The sequence below is a fragment of the Pleurodeles waltl genome, chromosome 6 (assembly GCF_031143425.1).
Source record: "Pleurodeles waltl isolate 20211129_DDA chromosome 6, aPleWal1.hap1.20221129, whole genome shotgun sequence".
Classification (NCBI taxonomy): Eukaryota; Metazoa; Chordata; class Amphibia; order Caudata; family Salamandridae; genus Pleurodeles; species Pleurodeles waltl.
Window position 1 is genome coordinate 604,996,098 of NC_090445.1, and position 15,980 is coordinate 605,012,077.

Below are 15,980 nucleotides of genomic sequence, written 5' to 3' on the forward strand. Positions count from 1 at the left end.
GTTTCGGTGTCAATCTCCGCTCCCTTGTGCGCCTCTGCCTGCTGAGCGCAAGTACAGCTGTCACCACGGTGGGACAACCCATCTCGTCATGTCACGAAATGCCTATCGCAGTCATCCTTAGTGCCTCTCCTTGCATAGGCCGCCTCTTCAGTCTTTTCATACAGATAAAGATGAATCTCTATAGGTTGTGGGGCGAGATACGGCCCAGTCTTTTGACTTTTATACCATTTGCATAGCGCTCAGTAACATTTTTAGGGTCGTTGTGCTTCAGACTCTGAGCACCCCTTACTGTTCTGGGGTACTAACTGACCGTGGGATAGTTAAAATGGTTGGTGGACATTAGGGTTTTACATTGGCTCATCATCCTTTGATTCTGGGCAAATCACGTAATCTCTCCGTGCCTGCAAAAAATGAATGTGTCTCTGTGTAATGTAACTGATACTCATGTATAACTCTCCGATAACTTTGGGTCGAGTTTGCGCTGTAAGGGGACAAGTACTCGCTGAATGTCTCCAATGTCTACCTTCTACTCTTTGGAACTTTACTAGAGGCTGGTGCCTGTGAACTGCTTGTATGAACATATTATTCACAATGTAATGCACTATGTATGTTGAGGGGTATGTTACTCAAGCTTTTTCTGGTACTGCCCCGTGCTCTGTACAAATCCAAATTTAGAGGAAGACCCAGAGGCCACAGGGCTCTGGATCAGCTTAAATCCTCATTGCACTGCTCATCTCAACCTGGTGGCCTTTAAAAACTCAATGATAGTGACTGTTTTAGGTTCCCAATGCTTCATCATCATGACCACCCACCTCTAGGGAGGGACTAGCCTCACCACTGTGTATGAGGGATCATATATGAACTGCACCTGACAAAACCTAACACTGCATCAGAACTGACAGATGTGTATCCCCCGCTCGGCACAGGCAGATTCAGCTCTATGAAGTAGCCTTCTTACCTTCCATCCTCTGCATACCTTCTATTCCTGAGAATAGCTTCCTCTCAGCCTCATACCTGCCTTCCTCAGTCCGCCTTATTGAAATCTGCAATTGGCTGATACTTAATTTCATAGATCACAACCTCTCCTCTTTAAAACCCTAGCCCTGTCATCTAAAGTTACCTCTCTGCCAGGCTTTCACATCAACCATCACCTGAAACCACTTAATTCCCACTAATGATCTCACCGACCTGGTATTAATACAGCACAAAGTAACCGTAGTAAATACATGCAGCTTCTCGTGAGAGATCATGACTGATCACAATAACCAACAAATAGCCAGTTGACTAACCACTAACCTTGAGTTCTGGAGTAGCATGCTTCTCTGTAAAGTGCTTCTGCACCTTGTCAGGGGTAGTAAGCGCTATATAAATACAATTACAATTGTGGTGCTTAACAAACTGTTTAAATAAATAAACAATTCGAGCAAACACTGAATTCTGAAAATAAATATGGGCAGTCTCACGGGAAGCAGCCCGAGGAGGTCTCGGGGAGAAAAAGGTTAGGACTAGAAAATCTGTCTGAGGGTCTGGTGCTTTGGTAGTAAATTTACAGATGAAAAGAGATGCTCGGTTTTCCATCTGTGTTTTCTTCTGATCTGGAAAGCCCCCCTGGAGTTAAAATTGGAAATGCAGATTGCCCTTTTGAACTCCTCCACATGCGCCTCCTAGGGATCTGGTGGAAGAGATCGGTGGCGGTGACAGGTCCTAATCAATGGGCGTCAGTCACAGAATGATGACGCTCTCCGAGTCTTTCTTGAAGGGGTTGAGGGTAGCACTGATTTCAGTGCAGCTTGTGGGGTAGATGTACAAGGGTGTACAACACAATGTACAATTGTCCAGCAGGTGCAGTGACACTGGAGAACTGGGGCACGAGGTGCCCTCTGGAGGTCAGTTAAGACAGCATTTTACTACCATGCATTCCACCCATGCTACTCCACTCCACTCTCAGTATTCCCAGGTGCTTAATTTCTTTAAAAAAAAAAAAAAAAGCTGTTGCAGAATACTGCCACTTCCTACTCTTTCTTCCTCTACCTTACCCTTCGTTTCGCTTTTTCTCCTTTCTCTTGAAAGTTCTTTTTTGAGGTCTGGCTTTAGCCAAGAACTTCTAATTTTACTAAAATTACATGTGTAATATACTTGCTTATAAAAAAAGACCTAGGGACTGGACTTAGCTGATTGGCTCCCTGAGTCTCTGCTGCACCTGAGACCCGCCCCCCCCCACCTGCTCTGGCTCCTTAAGTTTGTGGAGGGAAGGCCAAGACAGGCACCTCCATTTTGTGTTCCTCTGTGCATCTCCCCTGTGTCCTGATACAGCCCAGTGTTCAAGGATTGCAAAAAGACCTAGGTAAGGAGCCCAAAGATTTTTCTGGGTAAATAGTATTATTTGTTCAAAAAGTGTTTTACTGTGGACTCTCTGTGTTTCAGGCAGCCTGGCCTCTTTTAAAGTGGTGTTTTTTTAAAAATCGTTTTTGCCGTGACTGTGTGAATTCCCTTGCTAGTTTGTGGCACCCCCCCTGCCCCCTTCCCCCCCACCCCCCCATTCTTAGTAAAAAAGGCTAGATACATCTTTCAGAGTGTGGTTTTAGGAGACTGTTTTAATCTGTTTGTGTGATTTAAATTGTGCTTAAAAACTGTCTGCCCCCCTGTATTTTTGCCTGTAAAAAGCCCAATTTTAGAGTGTGCGCCCAGCACTATTGCAGTGTTTGTCTCTTAAACAATCTCCCCCTTACCTGGAAAGTAGACTCTGCTAGCTTGGAAGTGTGGATTCAGCCTGTCTGTATCCAAGGAGATTCTGAATAGAGCAGCAGTTGCCTTTCCCCCTGCCCACAGGGACTGGAGTTTAGTTAACTTGCTCCTTATATAAGTTCCTTGTGGTTGTTGCATATGCTGTTGGGATAGGTTGTTGGGAGATGGTGTTTCATTGGTTGCTAGCTCCAGGGATGCAGTTATGATTGGTGGATAGGGCTGAGATTCTGATTGGCTGTTGGTTCTACAGCTGTGATTGGTGGATAGGGCTGAGATTCTGATTAGCTGTTGGTTCTAGGGCTGTGATTGGTGGGTAGGGCTGAGATTCTGATTGGTTGCTGGTTTTAGGGCTGGGGCTGTGATTGGTGGTCAGGAATAGGGCTATGACTGGTGATTAGGGCTGGGTCTCCCATTAGTTGGCTAAATCAGGGTTTAAAATAGGATTGGCTAGGGTTAGGACCAGCTTCTTATTGGCCAGTAGTGCTATAAAAGGCCAGGATTCAGGGCGTCGAGGCAAAGGGCAGGGAGGATAAGGGCAGTTGTCTGTTTGGGCCTGTTCAGGACAGGTAGGGCCTAGGGCCAGAAATGCTGCCCAATTCACATATGGCCAGGAATGGTGTCAACCCCTACACATCCCTCTACATGCAATCACATATTCTACAAAGGCATCCAAACCATGCATCACAAACTGACCACAGACAGATTGCATTGCCCCACCACCCAACACAATACCCTGCATACAACATATATACACATACCCCCCACAACTACTACAGTCAAACACCTTCATTCTCACAGAAAACACTACTCTGTCCCCTCCCACTAACACTACCTGCCACCACCCATACAATACAAAACTACAACATACATTTCTCTCAGTTTCAGTTTCCCAGATACACACTCTGCTGATACTAACCAACAACACTATCCACTGTTCGCTCCACACAGACCACCTGTCATCATAACAATGCCCAAACCCTGCATTCAAACACATCATCTACAAACACTCCTCCCCTCTCCTCACCAATTACACACAACCATACAATCCCCACATTTCACTCCACCACACATATTACCTCTTCTGGTCATCTCAACTAATACTTACTTCCCTGACACACACCCATCACCTCTTACACACTTCATACATTCACCTCCAAAACACATCAACACCCCATCTAACACTCAAATTCCACTTAGCAGCACTAACTCACATACAAATCCCTCACCAAAAACAACTACACCAATATCCCCTCTCATTATTCCACAAAAACAATACCGACCACAAACATCAGCACATCAAAGCAACACAAACTTACATTACACTCCTTGTCATACCCACTCCCACCCCCAGGACTACACAAAGGATACAAATTCCATCCTATCTCCACCCCTATCCCCCCACTCTTCACAAACACCTACCTCAAGCACCCCAACCCAGCAACTTTCATTCACTCGCCTCTCCTCCATTGCACAATTTAGAGCCTTACATCATGATCCACATGCTCCTCCACCACCCCTAACCCATATTCCATCCACACTAAACAAACACAAACAAAATATAAAACATGCCACTCTTAGCAACCTCGCATCCCCTTGTCTGTTACATAATAAAACTACCCTACAAAAAACACTACACTCCTCATGGCTCTCTCAGCCACCAAGTCCACCACCCACACACACAGACCCAACAAAATGCCTCCTTAGCCTGCTGGAAGAGGAACACTATATTGAAAAGCAAGACTATTGTGAGCCTCAAACAGTTATCACAACTAGCAACACTCCTGCTTCAAGCTCACATTACACTACTTACACTTCTACTAAACAAAACAACACTACCACTAACACACCTTATCTAAACTGCCAGCTCATAAATGCTCGATCACTCTAAAAAAACAAGCACCACATCTACGACCTGCTCACCGACACACAACCTGACTTACTATTCATTACGGAATCCTGGTTGGGAGATGACATGGCACCAGTGTTGCACGAAGCCCTTCCTCCGAGCTATCAAACCATCACACAAAACCGTATAGGCAAGAGAGGAGGTGGACTAGCTATTATATTCAAACAGGCAATAAACCTCAGTAAAACAGACAACATCTCCATACAAGGTTGTGAAGCCCTCCTTACCAGATGCCACCCTACTCCAACTTCCTTCTGTAACTTTCTCCTCCTTTACAGACCTCCACCTAACAACTCCACTTTCCCTGATGCTTTTCTTGACACAGTCTCAAACCTTATTACATTATACTCCAATCTATGCATTCTTCGGGATCTAAACATTTGGTTTGACAAACCCAATATGCCCCATCCAAAAGCTATCACCACTGGCCTACTCGCATTGAACCTACATCAAATTGTACACAATCCCACACACATCGCTGGTCACATCCTAGATGTCATTTTTGCTAAGCCTGAACTCGTTACTATTTATAGCATCACACCAACCACCTGGTCAGACCACCATATAATAACTTTCCGACATACAACTCCACAAATCAACACACCCCACAACTACTTACATACATACACCTATCGACCATGGAGCAAACTCAATTTGGATCACTTAGAAACACAACTAACAGCAAACACAGATCTAGATACAATTAATTCTGTACCAAAACTTTGAGTGGCTACAGGAAGCTTTTGATGTCCTAATACCACTCAGAAAAACTAAACACAACAAAAGAAAACCAACACCTTGGAGAAACACAGAACTTAAAAAGATAAAGCAACAAATCAGAAAGTTGCAACGGACCTGGCTCAAAACAAACAACAGTCAAGACAAACTGCAGCTACACAAATTTAACAGGATATACAAATCATCAATCAAAAAAGCTAAAAAAAGATACTACTCAGACAGAATTCAAAATGCTCAATCTACAACCAAGGAATTTTATAAAATTCTCAATGAATTTCAAAAACCTACATGCATGGAAGGAAGTCATCCCACCACTCAAGATTTCACAAACAAATTGGCAACTCACTACACAACCAAGGCAGACACATTGGACTCCTATTTAAAACAGAAGAAAACCATCAGCACCAACCTCTTTACTAAAATACCCTTTAAGAATAAACCATCCCAACCTCTACAGTCCTTCAAACAAATATCCCAGGATGAATTTATGGATTTGGTCAAAGCAAGCAGACCTTCTGGTTGCCCTTCTGACCCTTGCCCACCACAAATCTTCAAGAACATCCTGCTATCTACTTCTGCTGCCACACCTGTAAGAAGAATCATCAACAACTCTTTAACTTCAGGAACTTTTCCTGCAAACCTGAAAAAGGCATACATACGACCATTATTAAAGAAAACAAACCTAGACCCACAAGACCCCAACAACTACAGACCAATCACAAACCGACCTTTCCTGGGCAAATTGATAGAAAGAGCAGCATTCGCCCAGATGTCACAATTCATTGAAGACAATTCTATACTTTCAGACTTCCAAACTGGATTCCGCCCAGGAAGAAGCACTGAATCGGCACTCATGGCAATCTGGGACGATCTTAAAAACACAGTCGACCGAAATGGAGTTGCTACACTACTTCTCTTGGACCTATCAGCTGCCTTTGATATGGTTGACCATGACACCCTAACTCAAAGACTCCACGAAGCCGGCATACAAGGGATTGCTCTCGACTGGATTACTTCCTATCTCCAAAAAAGAACGAATATCATCCACTCGCCCCCCTTCTCGTCCGAACCCTACCTCACAAAAGCAGGGGTCCCCCAAGGGTCAATCATCTCACCTTTGCTTTTCAACATCTACATGATATCTTTACCAGAACTGATCAATGATTTCCATCTCACATGCTACAACTATGCAGATGACACACAAATACTACTTAAATTAGAAGACCCCAAAAACATTGAAAACTCCCAAATCTTCAGTTGCCTCAGAGCCGTTGATCAGTGGATGACCTGGAGCCATCTCAAACTAAATACCTCCAAAACAGAAATACTCATATGTGGTGACTGGAAAAATTATGACCCTCTGTGCGTCTGGCCTGACGATCTCGGACCACCTCCTCAATTATCCAAGGAAGTTAAAAACCTAGGAATCACCATGGATTCCAAGTTAACTATGAATGCCCAAGTAGACAAATTAGCACGCACAAGCTTCATCACCTTAAAGACTTTACGACGCATCTTCCCCCACCTCGGATTTCCACACAAGGTGCAAGCTACTATCTCGCTTGTACTATCCAAACTGGATTATGCCAATAGCCTCTACCATGGATCATCTCTATCTGTTATGAAAAAACTACAACGTATCCAGAATTCCGCAGCCAGGCTACTACTACATATAAAACTGCAAGCCCACATCTCCCCTGCCTTGAGAGCACTACACTGGTTACCCGTTGCCAGAAGTTGCACTTTCAAACTGCTTTGTATCACCCACAAAGCTATACATGGAACAGGACCGCTTTTTATCAGAAAGAAAATTACCAAATACATCCAACAAAGAACCCTCCGCTCAAGACTGGCACCCCGCCTTAGAACACCACCATACAAGAAAAAGACTATAGGTGGTACATCCTTCTCCGTCCAAGCAGCCAAACTATGGAATTAATTACCCCCAACTATAAGAGCCACAGATAACGTTCTTGTCTTCAGAAAACTACTCAAGAGTTGGCTCTTTCCTTCATAACCACCTCTTTCAAACAACTCTGAACTGCATATGCCTATGTGGATAAATATTTTTTTCAGATTATATGTATATTTATATTTATTTATAGTTTCTGAGTGTTGGAAAATATGTATTGCTACTGTCATAACAATAAAATACACACACACTCTTTAAACCTGTCTGACTAAGTATTTTTTACCCATGATTCTAATTATGTATTGTATGTGCATATGTGTGTGTATTCATGTGTGTGTATATATATATATATATATTTATATGTGTATGTATGTGTAAATGTTGTTTCTGTGCTTGGCATGTTCGTGGATCATTGCATGGCTCCTGGTTTTTGGGTTGTTATACTAGATATCTATGAATTCCTGCACTCATCTTATCACACTTATCTACTCATCACTCTTATGTCATGTCTCTATCAAACTATCCTCCATTCTCACTCTGACTCATCCCAAATCCCTTCTACCACTTTCATCTCCTAAATATCTCTGCCTAAGCTCTTCCCTCCACCTCCACATCTAACTCACCAAACCTCACTCTACCTCTGTGACCTCCCACACAACCCTACTAAATTCTCCTGCATTCATCTCACCCTGCTACTATGCTCTCCCTAACCCTTCCACATACTCTTCCCCCTCCATCCCCTTTATTCATCCCAAACCTTTGGGTTGAGTAAATGAAGGATATACTCCCAATTAACACTTCTGGATTTCTTTCCTCCTCCACCCCTCCATTACTCCAGTCAATCTAACTAACAAACTCTCATATCCGCGGCTCAAACTAACTCATAATAATATTAAACTGTACTCATTATTAAACGATACTAATCCATCACTAATTCTTGTTGGGTTCCGGAGGAGCGTGCTACTCATCGAAAAGCGCTTCAACGCCTCGTCAGGGGTAGTAAGCGCTATATAAATACGATTACAATACAATACAATACAATAGGGGCTTTCAGCCGACCCTCTTCATCCATTGGCCTGGTATTGTGTCGGTCACTTTTTTCTTTCACCCATGGCGGCATGCCGCATGGAGCAATAGGTCTGCTTACTTCTGGCATTGGCTAACTTCACTGTGGGTAACTGCATTCGGAACTCAAAGTAGTTTCCTTAAGTGCCAGGAACTGCTATGGCAACCTGTGCCTTTCGAGACCAAAAATATTTTGGGCCTTTAGCTGCTGCGTTTTTTTACAAACATTGACAAAGCTAAAAGAGTGTCAGCAAGTGTCATACCTATTGGCTTTGCCCGCTCTCATTTGTGCATGCTTTATTCCTTTGTCAGTGTTTTTCTGTCTTTCTCTTCCTCCACCGTTCTCTCCTTCCTGGCTTACCTCTTTTGCAATGAATTAAATTCTGGTGCTGAAAACTTAGTTCCTGTCTCCAAAAATACCTCTCTGTGCCCAGCTCCTGAACAACAACCGTGAAGTACTGGCGGTGTGGGGTGTGGAGTGGCAGCTGGGCATTGAAGCCTGGAACTCCTCTACAGACTAATATCAATTCAATTCAATGCAGTTTACTTATTTGACTCAGAAAGTCTGACAGATGGACAGGCATTTCCCATATGTGGAGTGCCTAAGATTGTCACGGTCATTGCCGTAGTGGTTGTTTCACTTTCCAGCTTTTTACACAATACTTTTCATGCGCTATGTATCATTTTATACTATCTAGGGCCCTATTTTGCCACTCATTCCTTATTTTTTATAAGGTCTCGCAGAATGCAGTGTTCTCTTCAGTTTTACAATCCAACTCCTTCTTTTCTTCAAAGACTATGACAAATTAACTTAATGAAGTGTACCGAATGTCTTTGGTGGGTTAGTGCAGGAGGAAGATTTACTTGAGTCTGGTTTCACACAGGGTTTGATGCTGGTTGTCTGGATCCTTCCTGTGTTTATGATTTGATTTGTGCTGTGACTCTGTATCTCATCGGCGGCCGCTGCGTAACTCAAGGGGAGGGTCGGGGGTTGGGATGGAGATGAAGTAAAAATAAAAAAGCACTTAACTTGCCTCCGTCCCTGCCGCTTCCTGCCACCTCGTGCTCCACTTCTTCTGGTTTCCCAGCATTCACTGCTGGGGCACCAGCACAGGCTCCACAGCAAACCTGTCGCTGCTTTAATGCAAAACCTTGCATTAAAGCAGCGCCAGGATGGATCTGGGCGGCATAGAGTGACACTCCGACACAGCCCTGGGGTCTGTTCAGTTTCTCCAGCCCTTCTGTTGAACTCAGCCAGGCTGGAGAAACCTAAGTGCATATGTGTGTTTGGCCGGTCTGAGACGGCAGGCCAAACACACATGCGCACTTAGGAGCACTCTCCCTTCCTTCACCTCCCGTGGCCCAGCCCCGCCCCTCCCTGCACTGCTGGCTGTGCCAGAAGCAGAAAAATAAAACAATAATAAACTATTGGTTTATTTTTCTGGCACAGCCAGGGCGAAGGAGCCGCCCCTGCTGCATCTGTGGCTCCATCAGCTGGTCCCTCAGTCTGGATTAGATAAGTGTTTGTGCTTTAATGTTTTTAGTACAGCGAGAGTGAGGTATTCTGAATGTTTAAAGTCTTTTTGCACCAGTGATGTGTCACATCCTTATTTGTTTCCCAAGTGACCCCCCACCATATTGTGTATGTTTTTTGGGTGGGAGAAAAACCCTTTTCTGCTTCTGCTTTATATAGTATGATATACTGGAGGGGGTCTGTTGGGGGTGGGGCTCGTGTGGGAAGTTAAGCCAGCGAGATGGTTTTCTAGGGATTCCTTGTAGCAATCTTTCTTGGTCTTTCACCGCCTGGCAGTGGAAGTATTTGTGTCACTTTCCTTGATTTTGCACCAACACTTAAAGTGTTTTTTTAAATTTTATTTATTTTGAGCAGTAGGCAAAATCTTCCTAAATATTTTCTGCTTCCATGATTTTCTGAATTTCTCTGCATACATGCGACCTGTTTACAGAACTGAAGCCGCTGTTTTTCTGTGAGGCGTTTCTAGTGTAATGTATTTTCTGTTCGAGTCCATATGTTGTTCTTATAAAGTAAGATTGGGAAGCTGATGCTACCAAAAGGCTTTCGTTCTAGTTTTGTCTGGTGTACTGGAGTATACTACTGTTTTCAAAATGGCCATGTAAGCACATAGGATTTTTTTTTCTGAAAGTACATTTAGCCCCAGTTTTATAAATGTGGATGCGCTCATTCAGAGTACCAGCAACTTCGATGTGGCAGTCCTGTAGTGTAAATTGTCTTTCAGTTAAAGGACCAACTGCATGTGCCAATCTTCTCCTCCAAAAATATTTAAGTGTCCATGCAATGTAAAGTTAAGAAAAGCAAAAGAGTAGAGCTGCTTATCTTACTTAAAAGTGATTTATTACCGAGACGGTTAGAAGGCCTACACTATAAAACATGGAACTAGCATCATATTTCCGCAAAGTGAAGCAGAGGGCTAGACACATGACTCCGGCTTTTAAAACATGTTGGTTTGCTGTCATAAAGACAAAAGGTTATTGGTTGGTATCAAGTTCTCGTTCTTTGATCTCTTCCTGCCTTCCCATGTTGTAAAAACGCATCATTTTGGTGAACAGGTGTGTGTGTGAAAGGTGCGACCGTGAGAGTGTTGGGACCTGAAGTGTGTGCATATTTGTGTGTATGCCATCTATAAAGCACAACCCTAATTATAAAGCAACAACATTTTGTATAGAGTGCTAGACACTACAAGTAGGGAGGGAGGACGGGGAGGAATGAGTAAGGGATAACCAGCTGACATAGCTGGGGGCAAGAGGCAGAGACTGCTGGAGGTGGGTGGGAAGTTCATAGGGGTTTACCAAGGCCGGTAAGGTGTTTTCACAGAATAGAGAAGTGTGGGGAGATGCCCGAGTTGGTACGGCGGGATAGGCTATGACCGGACAGCTGGTTTCGGGGAAGGGCCTATCACTGACTGCACACTTCTGCAAGATGTTGTATGAGGAGGACGGGCGTTAGCCCTTTCCTGAGTTCAGGAAGGTGTAGACTCCTTACAAAGGCTCATTAGATGCACATACTCGCTGCCTGTCGATACCAGATGCTCAATGCCATCACAAACTTCTCATGCCAGGTAGCATTGCTAGTGCCTTCCTGTGCTCACCAGAACCAGCTCCCTAGTCTTTGCATCAGCGTTAACTACCCATATTGTTAACCAGTGCCAGCTTCTCACACTGCCCACAACTGTCACCTACCTACCTTGCTGCCTAGTGCATATTTTACTCTGTCCACCAGGTTCTCACACTTTCCACCAGGATAGTATCCTTAGTTGGAGCACCCGTGTCCTGTCCGGACACTGCCCGTCCCTGTGTGCTCAGTACACCGTCCACCAGTGCCTGCTCTCAATGCTGCCAGCCCCGATCTGCCAATCAGTGCCAGCTCCCCAGACTGCAACCCTGACTCCTTACACTGAACACAAATGTGGCCCCACATATTGCTCACACTTAATGGTTCCTTACACCGCTCACTATTGCCGTTCTCTATTCTACTCACTGTTCAAATTTCCCCCCTGGCCACTACTCGCCTGATGTGTTGCACTCCTCTGTGAGCTTACTACAGTCCGGTGGCCACTGCTCGCAGTATCCTTCACCCCATCCTCATCTCCAAACCTCTTAATGTGGGCTTTTACCAGGATCATTAACTTAAAATGTTGGGAAGTCGACGTCCTTGGTGCTGGTTATAGTGTCTGTTGCCCCAAACTAAGGCATTATGAGTTCAACAAAAAAGCGTAACTATACAAAAGCCCAAACGTGTTAGTGCTTCTAAAATTTGTTGTGTTTTTGCATTTATTTTAGTGTTTTATCTGGACTTTAGTTCTTGAGTGGCCTTAAATCTTCCATTGGTACCATTTTGTCCACGTTATTTTGTTGGTCTTCAGAGTTTTCTTAGACCGGATTTAATTTGATCAGAATATTTTCCCATCTAGCCTGCGAGTTTCCAGTGGGCATCTGTGTGCAGAGCTTTCCAAAGTGACCCGCCCATTATTCCCGTTCTGCAGAGCTATGATCTGTTTCTTGCTTCCTTTAAGTTTTTATGCGTCTTTTATCAAATATAAACCTGACCGTGGGATTTGGGTCCTGGTAAAGCAAAAATAGGATTAGATCTGAAATTGTGGAGACAGAGATGTCCCCTTTGCCTTATTATTTTATACTCTTTCTTGAGTACAAAATACTTTTCTTTGCCTCAAAACAATTTAATTGTTAGTCATAGTAATTCCACTGTCCCGGTCCTGGGGAGACCCATGACACACAGACAGACACGCTCTCTGTCTGTCTGTCTGTCTGTCTCTCCTCTTTCTTCTACATCCACTCAGGAGCAGCTGTGGACAAGAACTGATTCTAAAGAGCAATGAGCGACAGAAACCAGGACCAATAATAACCAGACCTTTGCTCCGTAGCTTCCCTTCCAGCAACGACTTGAACCATTAACTATAACACCCCGCCCCCAAATAAATGGACACCAGGTGTAAGTTATAATGACTGTTATTACATCCCCTAAATCCATATAATAAGACAGATGTCCTGTAATGTAAATTAATTATTTCATCATACACACATGCTTACCAACAAGTAAAGTAGTAAAGGATTTTTAGAAAAGCTGAGACAGTAAGTGTTTCTGTCTGTTACTGCCTCAGACTTTGTGATGCCTAAATGCTATTATGATCACAATTACATTATTTTGATGCATTTTTTGCGTTTAAGAAAGTGTGTTTAATAGGAAGGCAGAAGGGAGTACCGCCACACATCTCTCCCAAAGAGTTCAGCATCGTTCTGGGCCTTCTTGTCTGCTGTGTGGCTGTATTTTCCTGACTGTTGGTTTATATTTCTTTGTTGTGATGGGGTATTTTAAGTGTTTATTGGGGTTCACCACATTCTTTGACTTGATCTTTTATAGGCTTTTAAGTTGTATCAATTGCTCCAATCCTCTTCAAAGTAAGTATCCAGTTGGTCTTTGTGTGTTTTTGTAGTTTTTTTTGGCTTATTTTTATATATTTAGTGATTCTGTTGCTACAGTGAAGAAGATTTCGTATATCTTGCTGAGAGTTTAGTTTGTCAAGCGGATCTCTGAGAGTACATTTAATTAAAAAGCCACTATTCATGCTTGTTAGTTCTGGCACTGAAAGCGGACAAATTTGTCTTTCTCGCCCTTTCCAGACACTTGAATTGCAAGACTGTTGAGGTTCTTTGGAGAGTTTGTTTCCTTTATCTTTTTCTAGCTCTTTTAAATTTCAGAACCTATTGGCAGTTCTCTGAGGTTGATGGTTGCTCAACTGGGGCATTAATGTTCGCTTGGATCTAGGTCTGTGATACTATAATCAGTTATGCTGTGCTCAGTACACCTGGAATCATGTTCGACTGCTTGACTTACATAGAATGCAAAAAAATAACAGATGATGGACGGAATGCAGAACAAATCAAACATTCACCCCCAGTCACAAAGATCTGGGTTTAATCCATCGTTTTTTTGCTCACCACGCCACTCCAAGTTGGACACAGCCATATGCAAATCAGTCTTGACCCTGTTCCTCATGGGAACAGTCCAGCCCAAACTGCCAAGTCTGGGACTGATCTGCATGTGCATTCATATCCCTGTACAAGAGTGTGCCGGTGCCTTTGAAAAGCGAGTGTCCGACTTTTTCCAGGATTCTGATGTGGTAGAGATCACCTAACGATATCATAGGTGAGACTGCATTTGTTACATACCAACCAGGATAACGGGACACTTCATGTGTGAGGAAAGGGTGGTGGTTGGAGGCTCTAAAGCCTCTTGAACTCACTTAGATACAGATACAGTCTCTCTCTTTCTCTGCCATTCAATAGTTATTGAAGGAAATAGCTTCAGTGTTATAACCTTGTTTTGCAGCTATCAGACAGACGGAAACCGCATTAATGTACTATTACGGGGTAATGTTGCCCTGTGGCTTTACAGCATGATGGGTCACTCTTGGAGTTTTACTGAGTGGTGAAGGTTATTAATATGCTAGCTTGGGTATGAACCAGGTGGGTACAGCAGTCACTGCCAGAGGGGACAGAGTCTGATGGCACATTCACGATTTGTGTTATTGGTCCACCCAGCGGGTTTAGGTTCTCTTCTCTGTTTCTTGAACTAAGCCTATCCAACGTTTGACGTAAACACTGTTATTCCAATTTCTGTTATGCTGAAAGTATTGTGCTCCTTCCTGAGAACTAGGATCAAATAAGACTTTGTGGTTGTGGTCAGTAGGTCGCTGCCAGCCACAAGGAGTAAAATCTTGTCATCTACTGGTCGTGTTTTGATTAGACCTCGGTCCACAGGAGACAACTTGATGACATAAAATTAAACCCTCGATTGCATTTGCAATGTATGTTTTGAACACGTTCTTATTGGTGTGGGACATTTGGCTGTTTCTTCCTATACTATGTCAGGACCATTCTCTTCGCTAGAGTGTACTTCATTTTGTTTTCAGGTCTGGCTTGTCAGCGCAGCTGTCTACATGTCCAGTTGTTGCCAGTTCTCAAGTATGCACATGCACACAGTGTAGGTTTTGGTTTGAACCCTCAGGAGCATTTCCTTCTCGGTCGGTGCTATTCACTCTTAGGCTTACCATTGCACCTCCTATAGTTAGCTTGCATTGCAGTGCTTGATGGAGTATTTTACGTCACAAAGTACACCAGATCATCACACGTTAAATTCTTTATCTCATAGATTAATTGCCCTTAGAAAGCAATCGTCCTTTTACTGCTATGCCCTTCTGTGCTGTTACCACAGTCCTCCCGTTACACAGGACCTCCTTTTCCCTCCATCTTCTTCCCTTTCCTGATGTCCCTTCCCATACCCTGCTCTGCTCTCCCACGTGTTCCTCAGTTTTAATTCCTTCTTTTACTCCTCTGCGTTGCCAGCCTCCCCCGAGGACTCTGTCTTCCTTTGTGCACCACTCTGCTGAGGCAGTGTTCTGAGGGTGTAGGAGGAGAGAGTGCATGAATGAGTCAGGCAGTGCTAATCTCCAGGCCTTGCATGTGCTGAATGACTGCTCCCCTGCGCCTAATGGGTGGATTTCCTCTACGGGGCTCCGGGATACCTTCCTACCAGTACGGCAGGAGGGCAGAGGTGGGAGGCGGATCAGTATGAAAGTAGAGGCAGATAATGAGGGAAAGCAGTGGAACTCTTACCGAGAGAGAATGATGCCAGTCTAGTAAAGCCAGGAGGAACGACTGGGGATGTTGTGACATTAACAAATAGAAAGTTTGAGTATCTGTTTTAGTTCCCAAAACTGAGTTTCACTGGTCAGTAGGTATCGAATGATCAGTATTGATGTTATCAGTCCATTTGTGTCACAGCCCTTTCCATCCAACGTTCATGGTATACTTGATATGTTTTTGTATTAAAAGCCTTTTTAAAAAAGCTTTAAAATTATTTAATGTGAGTGAACAATGTTTGGTGGAGGGTAATAGCAGTGGGCATACGATAGGAGTGAGCAGAACTAAGCAAGAAAAAACAGAAAAGCAAAAATCAAATAAATACAACGGTTGTATAGAAGAGAGACATGATGTTTTCCTTGGTTGATATCAGTTGTAGTACAGAGGCTCGCTATATATTTTTTTCAGTCTCCTTAA

The 15,980-nt window shown here is 43.6% G+C and overlaps 1 protein-coding gene across 2 annotated transcripts in view; it reads left to right on the forward strand.

Moving 5' to 3' along the window:
- CELSR2 (cadherin EGF LAG seven-pass G-type receptor 2) overlaps window positions 1–15,980 on the forward strand; it is a 301,695-nt gene that overhangs the window by 135,837 nt on the left and 149,878 nt on the right. The window lies entirely within an intron of this gene.